We start from the raw sequence: 19,563 nt of genomic DNA on the forward strand, positions 1-19,563 counted from the left end.
ACTGTCCTAGTAATTTGTAGCTGCAAGTGATTTTTGTTCATGTGTTTTTAATACCATTATAATTTTATATTGGGGGCCGCTTATCTACTCATATCTTAAAGAAGGATGTGTAAGTAAGGCTTCAACCTTATGTTTGCATAGCAGGGAGCAAGTTCCATTGAAAGTGTGACTTAGCTTTTGAGTAAATGTGCACAGGATTGTATTGCATGCCTGGAATAGATCTCAGCACTTCTTCTTGATAAAGATTTAAGGGTGGACATTGAACTGGATTAGTCTAATGTCTTATTGCTCAAGAGTCGTTTCAGATGTTACCGTTCACTTACTCGCATCTTAGACCTAGATAACATATGAGAAGGGTGCTTTGATCTGATAATCCGGACTTGGGTCTGGATTTACTTATAACACGTGAGAAACTAGATCAGTTACAATATATGTTACTCCTACCTCCTTAAAACCTGCATTGAGTAAAATCCAGTGACCAAGACTCCATGGGATTCATTATAGTCCTTCCTGTTATGGTATATAAGTTGCAAATTCTAAATTTACTAGGGAGTCTTTAAATTTTGATTGGGAACTTTTCTGAAAGCTATGTGGTTCATTAGTGTTTGCTTACATACCAATGCAGGAATAGTTTATTCCATTTATATGGCTTCCTGTTGAAAGCCTGCACACATTTTTAAAAACTGCCTTCCCCATTTTTCTTCAAGAGTAAGGGCGGCTCACAACAGCTAAAAATGAAGGGTTCATGGTGTTGGAGATGTGCATCTCAAAATACACAAGAAAATATGACATTTGGGGCAGCCAAAATAAAAGGTTCTGTAAGGCAAAATTGCTGAAATAATTTCTGTACTAAAGGTAGTGGAATGTGGCCAACAAATATACATATATACATATTTAAAAGATCTTAATGTGTCAGCAAATGAATAAACCTGTTACAACTAAAATAGGCAATGTTGGAGAACTGTTTGTGAATAACCTTACTATAACCTTGGAAGAGTGTTATGGAATAATTAGTGTAAGGCCACGGCTAGGGAGCCTTGGGTTCAAATCTCGGCTCTTCCATAAACCTCAATGGTTGAACTTGGGCCAGTCACTCTTTTTCAGCCTAACCTATTTCATAGGATTGTTGTGAGGTTAAAAAGTGGATTGTATGAGGTGTGTATGCCAGTCTGAACTCCTTTGAAGAAAGGCAGGATAAAACTGGAATGAAGAAAACATAGGTCAAGGTGTGACCAAAACAGGAACAGAGTTGTCTTGAACCACAGCAAGAGTCAGGGGAAAGCAGCGATAAGACTAAATAAAGGTCTGGAACTGCAACTATAGTCCTGTGCAAAAAATGATATTGGGAAACGAACTAAACCCAAAGGCCTCAGTCCAAGTACAGTGGTACCTTGGTTTTAAGAACAGCTTAGTTTATGAACAACTTGGATTAAGAATGCTGCAAGCCCGGAAGTAGGTGTTTTGGTTTGTGAACTTTGCCTTGGAATAAGAACATGTTTTGCTTCCTGTCGAGTGAGTTCCATTTGTAAATTGAGTCCCCTGCTGCTATGGGAAAGCACGCCTTGGTTTATGAACGCTTTGGTTTAAGAACGGACTTCCGGAATGGATTAAGTTCCTAAACCAAGGTACCGCTGTACCAAATATCAGTGATCTGTTTACTATCTACAAAACGAGTTTGCTGAACAAATGATGAGTGCTTTAATCTTTGACCCTGTTGTGGGTAGGCAGGTGCCTAGACCCAGACTTCCCAACCTCTAAAAACCAGTTGTCATAGCTGACAACACAAACCACCCATGTGGTGGGCAAGAAGTGTCATGCAGGCATCTCCTTGATGCCGAATATAGATATCCTGTCCACTACTCCACTTGAAACACTTTTCAACTTTTTTTCAGATGGTTGGACTGCATCCAGAAGGTGGTGGTTGTCTTTAAAGACCTTGGTAGGACAGGGATCAAATTGCAACCTTTTCATGCAGCTGGGTATTCGCTGTGAGCTTCTTGCTGCATGTGTCTCAGCTGGGAGTGGCGTCAAATCTCAGCGTTCAGTAATTATCCCTCTTAACAGTTAAAACTCCATTTTAAGATCTATAACCTATGAGAGTTGGTCAGTCCTCTACGTGGGTGGCCAAACTCCATCAGGGGATTGTGGCATACCTTGGCTAGGGCACAGAGCACAGATGGGCTCTGTGTGTGGCCCCCAACACAACCTGAAGCTGCGTTGTACCTTCCCATCAGAGTTTCTTTCAGTTTGTTCCTAACTTGGTTGGGTTGTGTGTGGGGCAAAATACTGCAGCCATATAACACCTTGCTTGAGGAGTTGGTAGCCAGGGCCAGTCTGCTACCTGGTCAAGTTCAAGGTGTTGGTGCTAACATATGAAGCCCTCTCCAGCTCAGGACCCTTAACTTGAAGGATCGCCTTATCCCTTCAGTGTTAGAAACTGAGATGTGGAAACTAGGAGGTAAATGGCACCTTAGACCTAGGTTATGGGCGCAACAACTGAGTGTTTACGCTTTTTTAATGACAAGAATGCAAAGCTGAAAATGAACGAGCTGCAGCTAAATTATTATGTTCATTTTTCACATGGTCTAGTCCCTCCCCTGCCTACCCCCCCTAATATTCTTAAGAGGGTCTCTTCTCAAGTCTTCAGAGAGTAGCTAGAAGTGGGGAGGCAGAAAAAGGTCCTCCTTGCCTTCCACTCTGCAGTTTTAATCTGAAATCTTAGGCACGGTTTTGCGCCCAGAGCTCAGAAACTGCTCACGCTAATGAAATTCCCTGACTCAAAATACACCTAGAACAATGGGAGTTTCGGACACTGCATCCCTTATATATCCAGTAGGTCACTGCGGTCTGCTGGAGAGATTCTCCTGCAAGTTCTAAAGATATCAGAAGCTCACTCCACAGTAACACAAAACCGGGCTTTCTGTATGGCTGCCGCCATCAAGATATGACAGGCACCCTCTATCCCCACTTTCCAGAAACTGAAGACATTTCCCCCCGACAGATTTTCAGTTTGATGAATGAGTCTCTGCCATGGGTGTCTATTTTGTATTGGTTTTTTGTGTTTATTTAAAATATATCTGTTTGTTTGGTTTTTGTGTTGTTTTCACTCTTTCTCCGCTAGTTTTGTTGTGCATCACTTTGAGACGTGTGCGTTGAGTGTGATTAAATAAATCATGTACATATTGCACATTACCATTGTTTGCATAATGTATGTAGTCTAAAAACATAAAGGTAGTTAGTACAGCCCCTGTTTGCTTGCACGATTTCTATTCTTGACCTCACCTGGACATGCAAATTGCAGCAATTTCTGCTCTCATTTCTGTTTCTGATGAAGTTCTCTGACATCCTACTTAACAGTTGGTGCTAAGAAAACATACAGATCTGTAGGTCCGTAGAAACATCAGTAATAATGTTGGGAACTTCAATTCCTCCTTTTTTCTGCTTCATTTTTATATATATATATATATATTTATTAAAATTTTTAAACATAAATGCAGAAATAAAAAACAATGAAACATACATCATAACATATTTTCTTAGCTTCATTGGACTCCCTCACGTCTCCCGCTCCCACTTGCATCATTGTCAATTCTTACCCGCAATTTATCATCTTGTTTACATTCTTGTATCCCATTCATTTAAAATATAATCTAATATTTCTCCCAAAGGTTTATGTTTTTTCCTCAATCTCACTTGTCATCCAAATTCCATCTAGTTTAGTGGTGCTCAATTATTTATGATCTAGCATCCTTCTTAACATTCAACCAAATTACAATGCTTTTTTAAATAAATCTTAAATTTCTTCCAGTCTTCTTCAACTTTCTCTTCTCCCAGGTCTCGGATTCTGCCGGTCATCTCGGCTAGTTCCATATAGTCTATCAGCTGCATCTGCCACTCTTCCAGTGTGGGTAGATCTTGGGTTTTCCAGTGCTTAGCGATAAGTATCCTTGCTGCTGTTGTTGCATACATAAAAAATGTTCGGTCCTTCCTTAACACCTTCTGGCCGACAATACCCAAAAGGAAGGCCTCTGGTGAAGGTATACTTAAATACCTTTTTCAGCTCATTATATATCATTTCCCAGAAAGCCTTCACTCTAGGGCAAGTCCACCAGAGGTGAAAGAATGTTCCTTCATTTTCTTTACATTTCCAACATTTATTATCAGACAAATGGTATACTTTGGCAAGTTTAACTGGGGTCATGTACCATCTATATATCATTTTCATTACATTTTCCTTCAAAGCATTACATGCAGTGAAGTTCAACCCAATGGTCCACAACCTTTCCCAGTCCTCAAACATAATGTTGTGCCCAATGTCCTGTGCCCACTTTATCATAGCCGATTTAACCATTTCATCTTGTGTATTCCATTTTAACAGCAAGTTATACATTCTTGAGAGTACCTTAGTCTTAGGCTCTAACAGTTCTGTTTCCAACTTCGATTTCTCCACCTGGAACCCTAACTTTTTGTCATTTTTAAAAACTTCTTTAATCTGAGCGTAGTGTAACCAGTCTCACACTTTATCCTTCATTTTCTCCAAACTCTGCAATTTCCAATTGTCTCCATCTTTTTCTAGTATTTTTCAATATTTTGGCCATTTGGCCTCCATATTGGGTCTTTTTCGGGCCTTAGCTTCCAGCGGTGAAAGCCACCTTGGAGTTTTATTTTCCAATAAGTCTTTATATTTTGTCCAGACATTAAACACTGCTTTCTGACAATATGATTCTTAAAGGCCTTATTGATCTTAACCTTGTCATACCATAAGTATGCATGCCAACCAAAAGCATTGTTAAAACCTTCCAGATCCAGAACGTCAGTGTCCTCGAGAAGTAGCCAGTCTTTTAGCCAGCAGAAAGCTGCGGCCTCATAGTACAACTTTAGGTCTGGCAGGGCAAAGCCCCCTCTTTCTTTCCCATCAGTTAATATCTTAAACTTAATTCTGGGCTTTTTGCCCTGCCAGACAAACTTAGAGATGTCTCTCTGCCACTTCCGGAAGCACTCCGTCTTGTCCACAATCTGTAGTGTTTGAAACAAAAACAACATTTTTGGCAATATATTCATCTTAATAGCAGCAATTCGGCCTAACAAAGAAAGTTTCAATTTTGTCCAACTGTCTAAGTCTCTTTTAATTTCAGACCAACATTTTTCATAGTTATCCTTAAAAAGACTCAGATTTTTTGCTGTTATGTTTACCCCTAGGTACTTTACTTTTTTAACCACAGTTAGTTCTGTCTCTCTCTGAAACCGTTCTGACTCTGTATCTGTCAAATTTTTTCCCAACACCTTAGTTTTCTGTTTGTTTAATTTAAATCCCGCCACCCGACCAAAGTCTTGAATCAATTGTAACACTCTTTTCGTACTAGATTCTGGCTCCTGCAGGGTCAAAACTAGGTCATCTGCAAAAGCTTTAAGTTTGTATTGTTTCGCTCCGACCTGGATTCCTTCCACCAACCGGTCCCCTCTGATCATATTCAAGAGCACCTCCAGAACTGAAATAAATAGCAGAGGGGAAATGGGGCAGCCTTGTCGTGTTCCTTTTTCAATTTTAAACTCTTCTGTAACCACATTGTTAACTATCAATTTAGCTTTTTGTTCTGAATATATTGCATCAATCCCATTCTCAAAACCCCGTCCCACTCCCATTTCTTTTAAATTTCCCTTCATAAATTTCCAAGAGATATTGTCAAAGGCCTTCTCCGCATCTATAAAAATTAACACTGCTTTTGTATTTATGTCTGTTTGTAAAAATTCCAAAATGTCAATGATATTCCTTGTGTTAGCAAACAGGTGTCTACCTGGGAGAAAGCCTGCCTGGTCTTTATGAATTACTTCATTTAATACTTTTTTGAATCTGCTTGCCAAAACGTCTGCAAATATTTTGTAATCCACATTTAAAAGGGAGATGGGACGATAGTTCTTAAGTTGTGTCTTTTCAGCTTCTGATTTTGGTATCAATGTGATAAAAGCTTCTTTCCACGATTCCGGCGCCTTCTTCCCCCCCATAATTTCATTGCTGACCTCCATCAGTGGTTGTATCAGATAGTCTTTTAATGTCTTGTAGTACTTGGAGGTCAGCCCATCTGGCCCTGGGGATTTGCCCAATTGCATGTTCTGAATGGCTTGTTCAATCTCTTGTCATGTTATTTTGCAATTCAGGATTGATCTATTTTCTTGTGACAATTTTGTTAGTCCATTTTTTTCCAAAAATTGTTTAATCTCAACCTCATCTTGCGGCCCTTGAGTATATAATCTTTTGAAATATCTCTGGAAGCACTTTCTGATCTCCACAGGGTTCTGAATATTTCTTCCTTCAATTTCTAAATTTGTGACTGTATTTAGTTTTTGTCTCCTCTTCAACTGCCAAGCTAGCAGTTTCCCACATTTATTTGCCGATTCAAAAGTTTTTTGTTTCATTAATTTAATCTTCCACTCTATTTCCTGGTTTATCAATTTAGAATATTGTGCTTGATGAAGTTTGATTTCTCTCAGGGTCGGCTGTGACTTTGGATTTGATCTTAACTTCTTCTCCAATTCTTTGATTTTCTCTAATATCTTGTCTTTCCTCTCATTTTGTATCCTTTTCTTTACAGCATTCTGTTGTATCAAGAACCCCCTCATTACAGCCTTACTTGCGTCCCAGATAGTTCTTTTTTCCACCGTAGTGTTCATGTTTATCTCAAAATAGTCCTTCAAGGCTTTTTGGGCCTTCTCAACAATCTCCTGATCTCTAAACAAATTGTCATTCATCTTCCATCTAAAGGAGCCGGTTGGTAGTAGTGTCATGTCCATCTTCGTTGCATTATGGTCGGAGCAGGTCTTTGGGCAGATTTCCACCTTTCTGACCTTGGGTGCCAGACCTCTAGTTATCCATATTTGGTCGATTCTTGTCCAAGTCAGCTGGGCTTCAGAGAAGAATGTTCCCTCTCTTCCCAAGGGGTTCTTTGTTCTCCAAATGTCAATTAAGTCCATATTGTCTGTCATTTCAAAAAAAGTCTTTGGTAGTCTGCCGTCCTTTGTAACATTTTGGCTTTGTGACTTATCCATGTTAGTTGATACGACCCTGTTCATATCTCCCATCATAATGATGTTGTCATAGTCCAGATAATCCAGCATTGTCTCATGCAACTTCTTGTAAAATTCCGATTTCCCTTCATTTGGTGCATAGATTCCTAATAACAAAATCTTCTCTCCTTGATGTTGTATCTCAATTGCTAAAATTCTTCCATGTTCATCTTTAAATAAGAATTTGGGTGACAGGCTCTCTTTTGCATATATCACCACGCCTCTCTTCTTTACTCTGTCCGAAGATATAAATCCCTGGCCAAGTCTTTTGTTTATTAACACTTTTCTGTGGAGCCTAGTCACATGTGTTTCTTGTAGGCAAATGATATCCAATTGTTCCTTTTTTAATATGTGAAAAATTTTCCTCCTTTTTTCCGGGATGTTACAGCCATTTATATTCCAACTCAAGAGTTGCAGAGACATCCTGAATTAGTCTGATTATTTTCCTGGGGGTGGTGTCTTGTTCACTGGATCTTCAGGTTCCGAGGGTGCAGGTACCGCTGGTGCTCCAGGCCCAGAGAGTAGTTCAATTCCCTTTTGAAAGTCCTCTCCGTATGCGGTCAAAAATTTATCTCTGTCTTCCAATGTTCTGATTTTAACCTTCTTCCCTCTAAAAGTGAAAGATACTCCTTGGGGAAATTCCCACCTGAAGATAATTGAGTTGCTCCTCAACAATTTGACCAGTTCAAGATAGTCAGATCTAAGATCCAACAGTTGTTTAGGGATGTCCTTGTAAATTTCAATTCTTCTATCCAAAATGTCCAGTGACTTTCCGTAGTGTAGGCCCAAAATCTTATCCCTTTCCTCCTTTGATCTCAATGTTATCAAACAGTCTCTGGGCTTCTCTTTCTTTACAAGTCTTCCAAGCCTGAAGGCTGATACGATTTTAAAGTCCTTTTCCTCTAAATTCCAAAACTTGGAAAACTCTTTAGTCAGGAACTCAGCTAAGTTGCCTTCTTCCGCTTCTGGTATCGACCTTATCCTAAGGTTACTCTCCCGGTTCCGCAGTTCTATCATGGAAAGGTAGGTCTGGTGTTCACCTACTTGTTTGCTGAGTGATCTTACCTCTTGTTCCAAATTTCCCAGTCTTTGGCTAGTATCCTCAGCCAATTTCCGATTTTCTGCCGTGGCCTCCGTCAGTTCTCCAATTGCTTGTACGTTCTGTGATACTTGTCCAGTTAATCTATTTAAACATTCTGTGTTTTGATCAATTTTAGCTGTTTGCTCATCAGCTTTCTTATCCAGAGATTCTACTCTCTTGTCCAAAGATTCCAGTTTTTCGTAGATTTTCTCTAAAATAGAAGCAGTTGCTCCTGAGGCCATATCTTCCAGTTGTAATTGCTCAGTTTCTCCCTCCCCTGCTTGTGGCCGAGAAGCAGCTGCTTCTTCTGAAGGCAGAGTAGGTACAGATGATCTGCGTGCCTGAGAGGCTGCGGTTAAAGTTGTTAAAGTTGTTTGTCTAGTTTTTGGTCCCTTTTTTCTTGCGCCACTCATTCCAGAGTTATCTAAAAGTCAAGGTCAAGCTGAGTTGTTCCCATGAGAAAACAACAGCCCAGATGGTAACAGTCAAACAGGAGGCCGGGAAAGGAAAGTAAAATAATGTCACTGCTGTAAATCCCGAATCCTCTAGGGGGAGCATAAAATGTCTTTAGGGAAGAGATCAATTCTGGTAAAATTGCTAAAATCAAGTTTAAAGTCCCGGAACCTTCAATAGCAGGTTTTAAGCAGAGTTAATATTAATAGCCACATTGTTTCAAACAGTGCAAACTGGTATTTCAAATGATGCTTCCAAGTAGCAAGTCCAAACTCCCTCAGATTGTTGCAATTTTTAATTCAAAGTAACCAAATCTGCAGACTGACAGCTCAGTTACTCAGGCAGCTCCAGAACCTGGGTTTCTTACTCAAATTATATTTCCGATAGAAGAAAGGTATCACGATGCAAGTAAGGAACATAAAATCAAGTGCTTAAAGTCCTTATTTTGCTTACAAAAAAAGTTCAGCGGTTGCTCAGATCGATTAAGTTAAAAATTCTTTCATTGCCTCCACTCCTCCAGCTCTTTGCTTTGAAGTTCAGTGACAGCGGAAGACGGACTTCCTGTTTTACGTCGCTCCGCTTTCAGCCAAATTCAATAATTTTTAGTCTCAAATTTTGTAAAGTCCTCTTTACTCACGGATTGTTGCTTTTCCAAATCAGAAGTTTCAGGAAAAGAGGTCAGCGCTCACCGGCAGCAGCATCGCGGCTTCACTCCGTAGCTTGCGAAATGACCCACAGCGCCGCTACCCCCTCCCCGCTCCGGAGCCCCTTACGGGGTTCCTTCAACGTTTCAGGGGTTGCTTCTGGCGCCCGCCGGGTCCCGAGACCACAGGCTTTTGCTGCCTGTGGGTTTCCGACGTGGGTCTCCGCTTCGCCGTAGCGGACGACCCGTTTCCCACAGAGCTTCCTCTTCACAGAAGGAAGAGGACCGCCATTGCCGTTCGCGCCGCCTCCGGAAGTCCCCTTTTTTCTGCTTCAGTCTGGAACCATGACTGTACCAAAATCAAGATATCTGTTTTTGTCTCTCTCTTCTCCCCGCTCCAAAATACACACTCCTTCCCTCTCTTTCCTCTACTTTGATAAATAGACATTTGCTCTCCTTTGCACCCAGGGATAGCCAAATATGCACATATGTAGCATCCCAAGACACATCCAGTCACAATGTGAACCAATGTGCACACATGTGAACCATCCTCTCAAATATATACATGGGCCCATTTCTCCCTTCAATCAATAGCTATGGAAGGAAGCAGGGAAGTAGCCTTTGATGTTCTGTAGAAGGCAGACAAAAGCACTTCCTCTGCAATCCTTTTTTCTCTCTCTCCCCCTCCCCTCATTCTTGTCCATTCTCTGAAGCCACAGCCAGTTCCGCCTTGGAACAAGCATTGATACACATCTTAAGGTGTATGAACACTGAACGATAAAGCTGCATGTTGTAGTCTTGTTTTAAGAACCTGTTTCTATTGACAAACAAATTCTGGGCTTGGTAATAGGATGAAATGTGATCCTCAAAAACAACAACACCCAAAGCTACTTGATAATAATTTGTCATATATTACGTATTGCAAGCAGCATCCCTCAGGAGGAGATTTTGGGCCAGATTCAACTAAATAGTGGCTCTTGTGGGAGCAGTGAGTCCTGCTAGGGCAACAGGAATTCCCTCCCAAATTGGCTCTGGGGGTCGAGAGAAACCCCAGAGCAGTGTGTTACAGCAAGTGAGCAGAAAAGCTTGCATTTGACAGCATGATCGCATTAGCACACAGCTGAATTCCTTCTTCTGGATCCACTTCAATCTGTTTCTGTTCCATTGTTGGCCCCTCTCTCTGGATTGTTTGTGAGAAATCCAAAACAGGTTTATTTCAGAATCTGTCATCATCTCTTGCCCTTCAGGGCTTGCAGCAACTGTGGTTTTCCACAAAGTGAGGTGTGACACTTTGCTGGGTTGCAGCCGTTTCAACTCTGGGTCGTATTGGTAAGCTGCATCTTAAAATTTGCTGAAAAGCAAAAGGCTCTGTCCTGTGGCTTTCTGTCCTTGCAGAGAAATGGTCAGGAGCCATTGCTATAGCAGCACACCATTGTGACGTGTTGCTCTGTACCAGTGTTGTGAGCCAGGGCATGGTACTACTGCAAAATGGTGGGTTGATTCTTTTGCAGTTAAATGGCTGTAAATAAGACATGGAAGAAGTGGTGTGGCCGAAGAATTATAAATATTTTACTTATACCCCACGCAAGAATATTTTTGGTGCCCTGTTTATGAATATATTAGCAGCCTCGTACCCAGTGCTGCTCTGTAACTTGAAGAAACAAAAAAATCAGTGCATCCAGTTGTATCCAAACATAGACGAAAACCTGCTTCTTGATCTCAGGAGCCACCATGCAGAATTTGGTTACCTATCCAAATGTGTAGTGAACAAGCAACTTTCTATCCTTTGGTCCATCTCGCCCAGTTCTGTCTACTGTGATTGGTAGCAGTTATTCAGGATGTCAGGTAGAGGTTCTTCCTAGATCTCCTACCTGGAGAGCTTCCTAATAGCAAGGCATGTGTTCCACCACTGAGCTATGGCCCCTTCACAACCCGAGCGCCCAGTAATCTGACAGCAGCCTGTTTTAGCAAACACATAGCACAAAGTAGCCAATGTGATGAACTACAGCCGCCGCAACCCTGACTGCTGACATGCTGGCGAGAGTTGGGAGTCCCAACATCTGGAGGGCACCATGTTGGCTACCGAAGGCACAGCAGGCCTTTCCTCCTAGCCTGCTCTAGCCACTCTCTGCACTGCCAGTTCTGCATTTTAAATATTCTTGCATGGAGATACCTTTTCTTTTCTTTACCTGTTGCAGGCTTAAAAACTGAAAGTTTTCTTTTTTCCTTTTTGGTATAATATGTGTCAAAACACACAGGACAGGATGACGCAAAGGCAGCCTAACGAAGAGCAGCAGTGCTTATTTTTTTACTCCTGCAAGCGAGGAAGCCTGGGCCAGAAGCCTCTGTTTAGCATGTGCTTCATTCTGATAGTTTGGTGTTAGGAACCTGTCTCCCAGTGTGGTGTAGTGGTTAAGAGCGGTAGTTTCGTAATCTGGGGAACCGGGTTCGCGCCTCCGCTCCTCCCCATGCAGCTGCTGGGTGACCTTGGGCCAGTCACACTTCTCTGAAGTCTCTCAGCCCCACTCACCTCAAAGAGTGTTTGTTGTGGGGGAGGAAGGGAAAGGAGAATGTTAGCTGCTTTGAGACTCCTTCGGGTAGTGATAGAGTGGAATATCAAATCCAATCCAAACTCCACTCCCTGGTAGTTTCTGCCTTTAGCCAGAACCTGCCTAAGTCCTGGTCTGGGAAAAAGGCAGGATATATATAAAAAAATACAGCAACTATAATAATATATCCCTAAGGTCCCAAATATAAGCATTGACTCTGCAGATCTTCTTTCAGCTGTTTGTTGTTACTCCCATTCTTGTTCATGATACCCACACTATACATTTAGAGCACATGGCTTTCCCCCAGAGAGTCCTGGGAAATGTAGTTTACCGCTCACAGAGCTTCAGTCCCCAGCACCCTTAACAAACTACTGTCCCTTAGCAAACTACTGTCCCAGGATTTACTGAGCAAACTGATGTGCTTTAAATGCGTGGTGTTGATGCAGTCCTGTGCGTTTTGCCTCCCAGGCGGCATTCAGGTGTGGAATCTATTGCATATGTTTTACTGGTTATAATGCTAGTGCTTCTATCCTGATTTTAACGTTCCTTTTGCACTGCAGTAGCTGCTGTGTTAAGGAACTGCGACTCTTTGATCGATATGCTGCCACATCTCACAAAATTTTAAACGGCAGAAAAGAACTGGGTACTGGGATACTGCTCCACATTTCATCATATCAGGAACACTGCAGGAAAATTACAGTGCAACCTTCTGCAATTTTCCAAATTAAAAGGGTTGCAAACAATTCCTCCCCACCACCCCAGATTTCCAAAAGGGGCTTTTGCTTGACATGAAACAGGAAGATATAAAGAAATGTTGGGAAGGTGGAATAAAATGCCATCTGAATGCCACCCCAATAAGCCCTTATTTGCTGTTATGGCAGGATTTAAGATTTTGTTTCGTCCCTATTAGAGTAAGTAGCGCGTGTGCACACACACACGGAATAAATTCTTCTTCCACATAATTGAAGGGAATTTGCTTTCACTGGATCTTGTGATGGTAGTATAGGTGACCTTAAAAAAAGGGGGGGGGGGATAGATGCGAAAAAGCACTAACATATTTTTTTTGAAAAGGATTAGACTACTTGCATGAAATCAGATCTACCAGCAGCTGTTGCCCATGATGGGTCCTTCTGAGTGTGCTGGGAATCAGAAGTTGCCACAGTATTCCTGCCCTATGGATGAATTTTCTTCCAGAGGCATCTTGGCCTCCCAAATAAATAAAAAAAGCATTATAGACAGAACAAAGCTGTAAGATCAGCAGATGCATCAGAGCTCTGCGGTTGCTGGTTCAGGTGACTGGCTTGCGTTCGTAAACTCACATGGCTGTCATTTGATTCCATTTTTTCCTCTCCTTGTTCCTGTCTAGTATCCCAGCATCTCTGACGTCTGCATAAATCATTGGCCTTCGTCATCATAAGCCCCTGACAATTTTTGAAGTAGGTGTTTCTTTTGTTCTTGCAATGTTGTGTGTTCTTATCAGCAGCCCCTTAAATAATCCCACGTATATAAAATCCAGTTGCGGAGGAGTCCACCTACTGATCACTTGCTGCTCTCAGTTCAGTGTCCACTATTGTATTCTAATCAATAATCTGGAGTGCAATCAGGAGCAATGTTCAGAATTCACCAGGTGCATTTTGCACCTGGCTATCGGCCACCTGCTCCCTATTGAAGATGCCCCGTTGCCAGGATGGTACCTGACGTCTCCACCATCTGGAGGTGCATGCCAGGGGATCCTTGGATCCTGACTGTTTTCACACGCTAACAGCGCATCCTTTGGAATTCTATCTGGGTTATTTTATCTGCACAATCGGAACGAATTTCAGGAACAAAAAAATGGTATTGAAAAATACAACTTTCGAGCTGCCTGGCCCCAAAATGGCAATTAGACATTCTGTTTAAACCCTGGTTTAAGGAGCCGTTTGGTACCTATATATCTGAGTTTCTAACACTGTTCAGGAGCCAGGTTTCTGGAGGGAAGCCATGTGTTAGGGGTGACAGATGCCAGGCTGCTCTGGGCAAGCCGACTAGAATCTTCCTTGTCCAGGATTATGAACAATAGTGTAAGCATATACAGTGGTATATATAGGTTACAGACGCTTCAGGTTACAGACTCCGCTAATCCAGAAGTAGTACCTCAGGTTAAGAACTTTGCTTCAGGATGAGAACAGAAATCGTGCCGTGGTGGCAGCAGTGGGAGGCCCCATTAGTTAAAGTGGTACCTCAGGTTAAGAACGGACCTCCAGAACAAATTAAGTTCTTAACCTGAGGTACCACTGTACTGAAGGTGGCTGTATATAACAACCAAAACAAAGCCAACAGCATTGGGGTGGGTGGGTTGGAATCTGCTCTTGTCAAACTGTCCAACTCCTGATTAACTTTACTTTTTATGTGATTCATCTGTTCAGGCATTTTAAAGCTCTGAGCCGCCTTGGGTGCCTTGACAGAGAGGTGGTACATAAATGCAAATACTCTGTTGTATGCAACGCAATGTTTAATATACACTGATAGAGGAATAATCCTCCGAGGCACTTAATATTAAAATACATGTGCCACGTTGAAACAAACAATTGCATATGGTAAGGGGCAACTGTGAAAAGCATGAGGCAGTACTGTGGTTGTTGCAGACAGGCTAAATGTGGATAAGAGAGACTGCAGGAAAACCCCCTCTGTAGCAGCTCATGCAAACACTAAGTATTTTAAAGACTACAATGTGAACCAGATCCTCTGATGCGAAGGGGCAGCAGGACTGCTGTGGCATTCAACTGTCTGTTGAGTGACCAAAGAGACATTGTTCTAGATATAGGTAGGTAGCTGTGTTGGTCTGCTGTAGTCGAAACAAAATAAAAAAATTCCTTCCAGTAGCACCTGGAAGGTGCACACGAAAGCTCATACCGATAACAAACTTAGTTGGTCTCTAAGGTGCTACTGGAAGGAATTTTTATTATTTTGTTTCAAAGAGACATTGCGACAGTCTTAGCCAACCTGGTCCCCTTCAGACATTTTGGCTACGCTGGCTGAGGCTGATGGGGTTTGTAGTCCAGAATGGAGGCTGCAATAAGTTAAGGTTGCCATACGTCTGGAATTTCCTGGACATAGCCGGAAATATCTAGGCGGAAATGGCTGGGGAAATCTGGATGTATGGCAGCCCATGTCGGAAGTCTAGTTTTTGCCGAATTTCCTTAAAGCTGAACAACTTTTGCATCCAGTGTTTTACTTTTTGAAAGATGGCAACCCAAAATAAGTGGTGTTAGTTTACTCTCTCGGGAAAGTTTTTATCCTGAGGCGTCCATTCAGACATACAGTACTTGCTCACATTACGAAACACATTTGCACAATGCTATCTTCTTGTTTAAAATATTGAAACAATGTTACTCGAATTGCCATTTTGTGTATTAGCTGGGACCTTTTTCCTAAGCAATGGCATGGGAATGTGAGTTACAAAGTTGAATGTGCATTACATAAACTGATTTTGTGTTGCGTGGTTGGTCCTGCAAAGACAGCAGACCTTGAAGTTGTTCTGCTATCATTTTTTCAGCGAGATAGTCTTCTGGGTCCCTTAACACACACACACACACACACACACACACACCTTTTGAGTTTTCAAAATTTGAAGCTCACAAAAATGAATTTGCTCTTTTAAAAAATGAGATTTTCCCATAATACAGTGAAATTGCAAAAACAAACAAACATTTATTTATTTATACATACATACATACATATCCCGCCCATCTGGCTGGGTTTTCCCAGCTACTCTGGGCGGCTTCCTACAAAAGGTTAAAAATGCATTAAAACATCAGTCATTAAAAACTTCCCTAAACAGGGAGGGAGAACAACAAAACAAAGGAGAAAAACAAGAAGAAAAGAGAGGAACAATAGAAAAAAAAGAGAGGAAATAGAAAGAAAGGGAAAATAAAATAAAGCAAAAGAAAAGAAACATCAGCAAAAAAAATACAGAAAAGGAACTTCTGATTTTCCTTCTGCTGTTTACATAAAAGAATTACTTAAAACCTTCGGTCCATGCGAACATCCATCTTCTCCACTTTCAGTTAAGCAGTACTGTATTTCCTTTAAGTTAAAGTGTCTCAGAATCCATTATTTCTTTTTCCAGGAAAAGTCCGAGATGGGTTCCCTAATTGTTAGTATTATTAATAAATGTTAGCCATATTTTTCCTTTTAATTTTATCTCTTATTGATTCCCAACACTATTACTCCATACTGAGTGAGAAGATGTTGCTTTTAGGGAGGAGGGGAGCAAGTCGTTAAGGCCTGGGGTGCACAAATACCACCAAACCTGTTTAGAGAATTTTTGGGTATCAGTCACTGATTTTAAATTTTAAGAAGACTGTGTTGATTCTTAGGGTGTCACTTTCCTGATTACAGCAGTTTATAGATTCTAAAAGGAGATCTGTTCATCTGTTGCAGAAAAAAAAAGAACAAATAGTCTTGTGGCACATTACAGATTGACAAATTTTATTATGGTATGGACTTTATGTGAGTTGGGAAGGGGAAGCTGTATCGGGTTCAGAGGGAAAGTAGCAATTCAGTTGGAGCTAGAATAAAATAAGCACAGCAGTCCTTTACAAGAGCACCTAAAATATGCAATAAAAAGCAATAGATGTTTTGTAATGGATGTAATAGATATTTAAAATTATTGGGTGGTTTTGATGTGGGTTTTTTTATTGGCTTTTGTGGATGGATTATTCTGCCTTTATTCAGCTGATTTATTTCTTATTTATTTATTCTTTTATCTATAACGTTTTTATCCTGTTCTAAAGCCAAAGAAAGGCTCCAAGAGCCGTTTACAGATAGTTGCTGCCTCAAACTTACAAACTGAAAGACATGACACAAAAGGAAAAGGGATTGGGAGGGAGGAGGAAAAAAAGCAAACTTAGGCACTGTTTCTTAGTTGCAGAGTTCTTGTAATGAGCAGCTGGAATGGAATTATGGAGTGGTTCTTATATAATGTCTAGATTCATCCAATACTGTGATTTTATGCTTCGGTGAACTACTTTGAAATGCATTGCGTACATCTATACAAGCATTTTTTTTACTTGCTACGTTTATATCCCAATGTTTTTCCGGGGGTCTCTTAAGGGGAAGTTTATCCTCACGAGAAAAACCAAACCTGCGAGGTCAAATAAGGCAGAGAACAGGAGCGGAGGAAACTGAGTCAGACCATTGTTTCATCTAGCTCAGTATTGTCTACAGTGTCTGGGAGTGGCTCTATGGTTTCAGTCATGTCCACCCACCCTCACCCCATCTGGAGATTCCAGTATTTGACCCTGAAACCTATTTGTACATAAAGCAGGTGCTTGCCCAAGATAACCTGGTGAGGTGTGTGTTCTGGAAGATGACATAGTTCTCCTTCCTTAATTAAATTGAAATTCTGTTATGAAGCCAATGAGCTTTGATGTAGCCTTAGAAAAACGCGGGTGGCTCTGTGGGTTAAACCACAGAGCCTAGGACTTGCCAATCAGAAGGTCGGCGGTTCGAATCCCCACGACAGGGTGAGCTCCCGTTGCTCGGTCCCTGCTCCTGCCAACCTAGCAGTTCGAAAGCACGTCAAAGTGCAAGTAGATAAATAGGTACCGCACCAGCAGGAAGGTAAATGGCATTTCCATGCGCTGCTCTGGTTCGTCAGAAGCAGCTTAGTCATGCTGGCCACATGACCCGGAAGCTGTACGCCGGCTCCCTCGGCCGATAAAGCGAGATGAGCACTGCAACCCCAGAGTCGGCCACGACTGGACCTAATGGTCAGGGGTCCCTTTACCTTTACTAAGACAAATGTTACAAATGCCAGGGATAAGTCAGTCCCTGCCCTCAGAGTGAGGAGGGCCCAAAATTGGCAGAGAGGCCCTCTGGTCTCATCTCTGCCTCTCCCTCTCCTACAGCCTGATCGACTGGCAGCTTTAGATGACATTTATAGAGGAAAAAACCCACATATTGCTTCTAATGAGGCCACATTCCAAAGTTCATTTCCTGTTGCATTTATGGAGCTTCATACATAGTCTTGCCCTGGATTCTATCTTCTGTATACTGTGCTTTTGAATCCTGCCAGCATACAGAATGAAATTGCTCGAAATGCAGTTGGAACTTCAAGAGTCCTGATTTGATCGCAGTAGTGGAGGTGTTGCCAATCAGCTCTGATGTATTGGCCCTGCTTTTATCATTTTCACATACTAATTTCAACACGATAGATTCTTTTGTGGGCGAAAATTTTGTTTAACTTCTCTCCTCCCCTGGCTGCGATCCAGAGAAATACACTGGTCTGACTTGTTTGTGTAGTGCGGGCATAGGCAAACTCAGCCCTCCAGATGTTTTGAGACTACAATTCCCATCATCCCTGACCATTGGTCCTGTTAGCAAGGGATGATGGGAGCTGTAGTCCCAAAACAGCTGGAGGCCCAAGTTTGCCTATGCCTGGTGTAGTGGGACTTTTCCCAACCAAGCTGGAGTAATACTTCCTCTTGTCTCTTACTCCCCCAACAAGTTCTCAAGGGGGTCTTTGCAGCTTACGAATGCTTTAAAAGCCTTTGAAGCCAAAGCGGGAAGCCATGGAGCAAGGAAGCGAAAAAATATGCATATTCTCTTACGTAGATAAAATAGATTGTTGGGTCCTCACCATTTTGATTTATTGATCTTTTTAATCCCTTTCCCCGCCCTCCTGGCTTATTGAATTCTGCTTGACAGATGTCTTTGAATATCTAGCTGGTATAAAGTAATCTGTAAATATCCTACGTCACTCCTCAGGATTCTCTGTGTTAAAACGGAACTGTGTCCATCAGTCCTTTATATTTTTCGGTAAGAGGTCTAAATGCATAAAGTCAGTGCTAATAAGACAGATTGGTGGAGGAATGAGAATTTTAGGCTATCAAAATATTGCAGGATTGGAGGTTTACTTCAGAATTTTTAAGTACAGTGGTACCTCTGGTTACATACTTAATTCGTTCTGGAGGTCCATTCTTAACCTGAAACTGTTCTTAACCTGAAGCACCACTTTAGCTAATGGGGCCTCCCGCTGCTGCCGCACCGCCGCCATGTGATTTCTGTTCTCATCCTGAAGCAAAGTTCTTAACCCGAGGTACTATTTCTGGGTTAGTGGATTCTGTAACCTGAAGCGTATGTAACCTGAAGCATATGTAACCCAAGGTACTACTGTAAAGGCAACGGCTGATTTGCATAGGGGGTTACGTTCCTGGAGTGTGCATAAGACCATTACACCCTCTTACAACCCTGCCCAGTTAGGCTCCCTTTTCTGGCCACTTCCAGGTCTCTGTGATGTGTTCAGTTGCGCGTCAGTCGATTGTTGCCTGGAATGTACATTATAATGCAGATTATGTGTCGGAATAGAATAATAAGCCAGTATTTAAACATCAAATCTCGTCTTGTGACACCTTAAAGACTTATGGGTTATAAGGATGTATCCAACTAAATTCTACTTGAAATTAGTGGGCCTTAGTTAGCCATGCCCATTAATTTCAATGGATTTGCTCTGAATGTGACCATCATTGGATGCAACCCTGACATATTTATTATGGCATAAGCTTTTGTGGACCACAGTCCATTCCATCAGATGAAATTGGCTGTGGCCAGGAAAACTTATGCCACAATAAAGAGATTCATTATGCGAAGCAGCAAGATAAAGAACTTGGCAATGTGAAGGAGCATCTCGGGCAGTATAAATGGAAAATGGAAAGTTGTTTTTTCCCCTTTGTCTTGCACATAATATTGAGATGTAGTTGGTACCTCTCTTTTGGAGAAAATTACCGTATTTT

The 19,563-nt window shown here is 41.6% G+C and overlaps 1 protein-coding gene and 1 long non-coding RNA gene across 15 annotated transcripts in view; one reads left to right on the top strand and one right to left on the bottom strand.

Moving 5' to 3' along the window:
* Positions 1–19,563, bottom strand: part of LOC307199391 — a 194,243-nt gene that overhangs the window by 165,907 nt on the left and 8,773 nt on the right. The gene's annotated exons all lie outside the window — the stretch shown is intronic.
* ZMYND11 (zinc finger MYND-type containing 11) overlaps positions 1–19,563 on the top strand; it is a 105,411-nt gene that overhangs the window by 18,265 nt on the left and 67,583 nt on the right. For 2 of the 14 annotated variants that reach the window (XM_079946779.1, XM_079946780.1), the window contains exon 2: positions 13,155–13,224. The exons of the other annotated variants lie outside the window; for them this stretch is intronic. The gene's annotated coding sequence lies outside the window, so the exon portion shown is untranslated. The remainder of the gene's footprint in view (positions 1–13,154; positions 13,225–19,563) is intronic. 14 annotated transcript variants of the gene reach the window in all.

This window comes from Podarcis cretensis, assembly GCF_951804945.1.
Source record: "Podarcis cretensis genome assembly, chromosome: 12".
Lineage (NCBI taxonomy): Eukaryota > Metazoa > Chordata > Lepidosauria > Squamata > Lacertidae > Podarcis > Podarcis cretensis.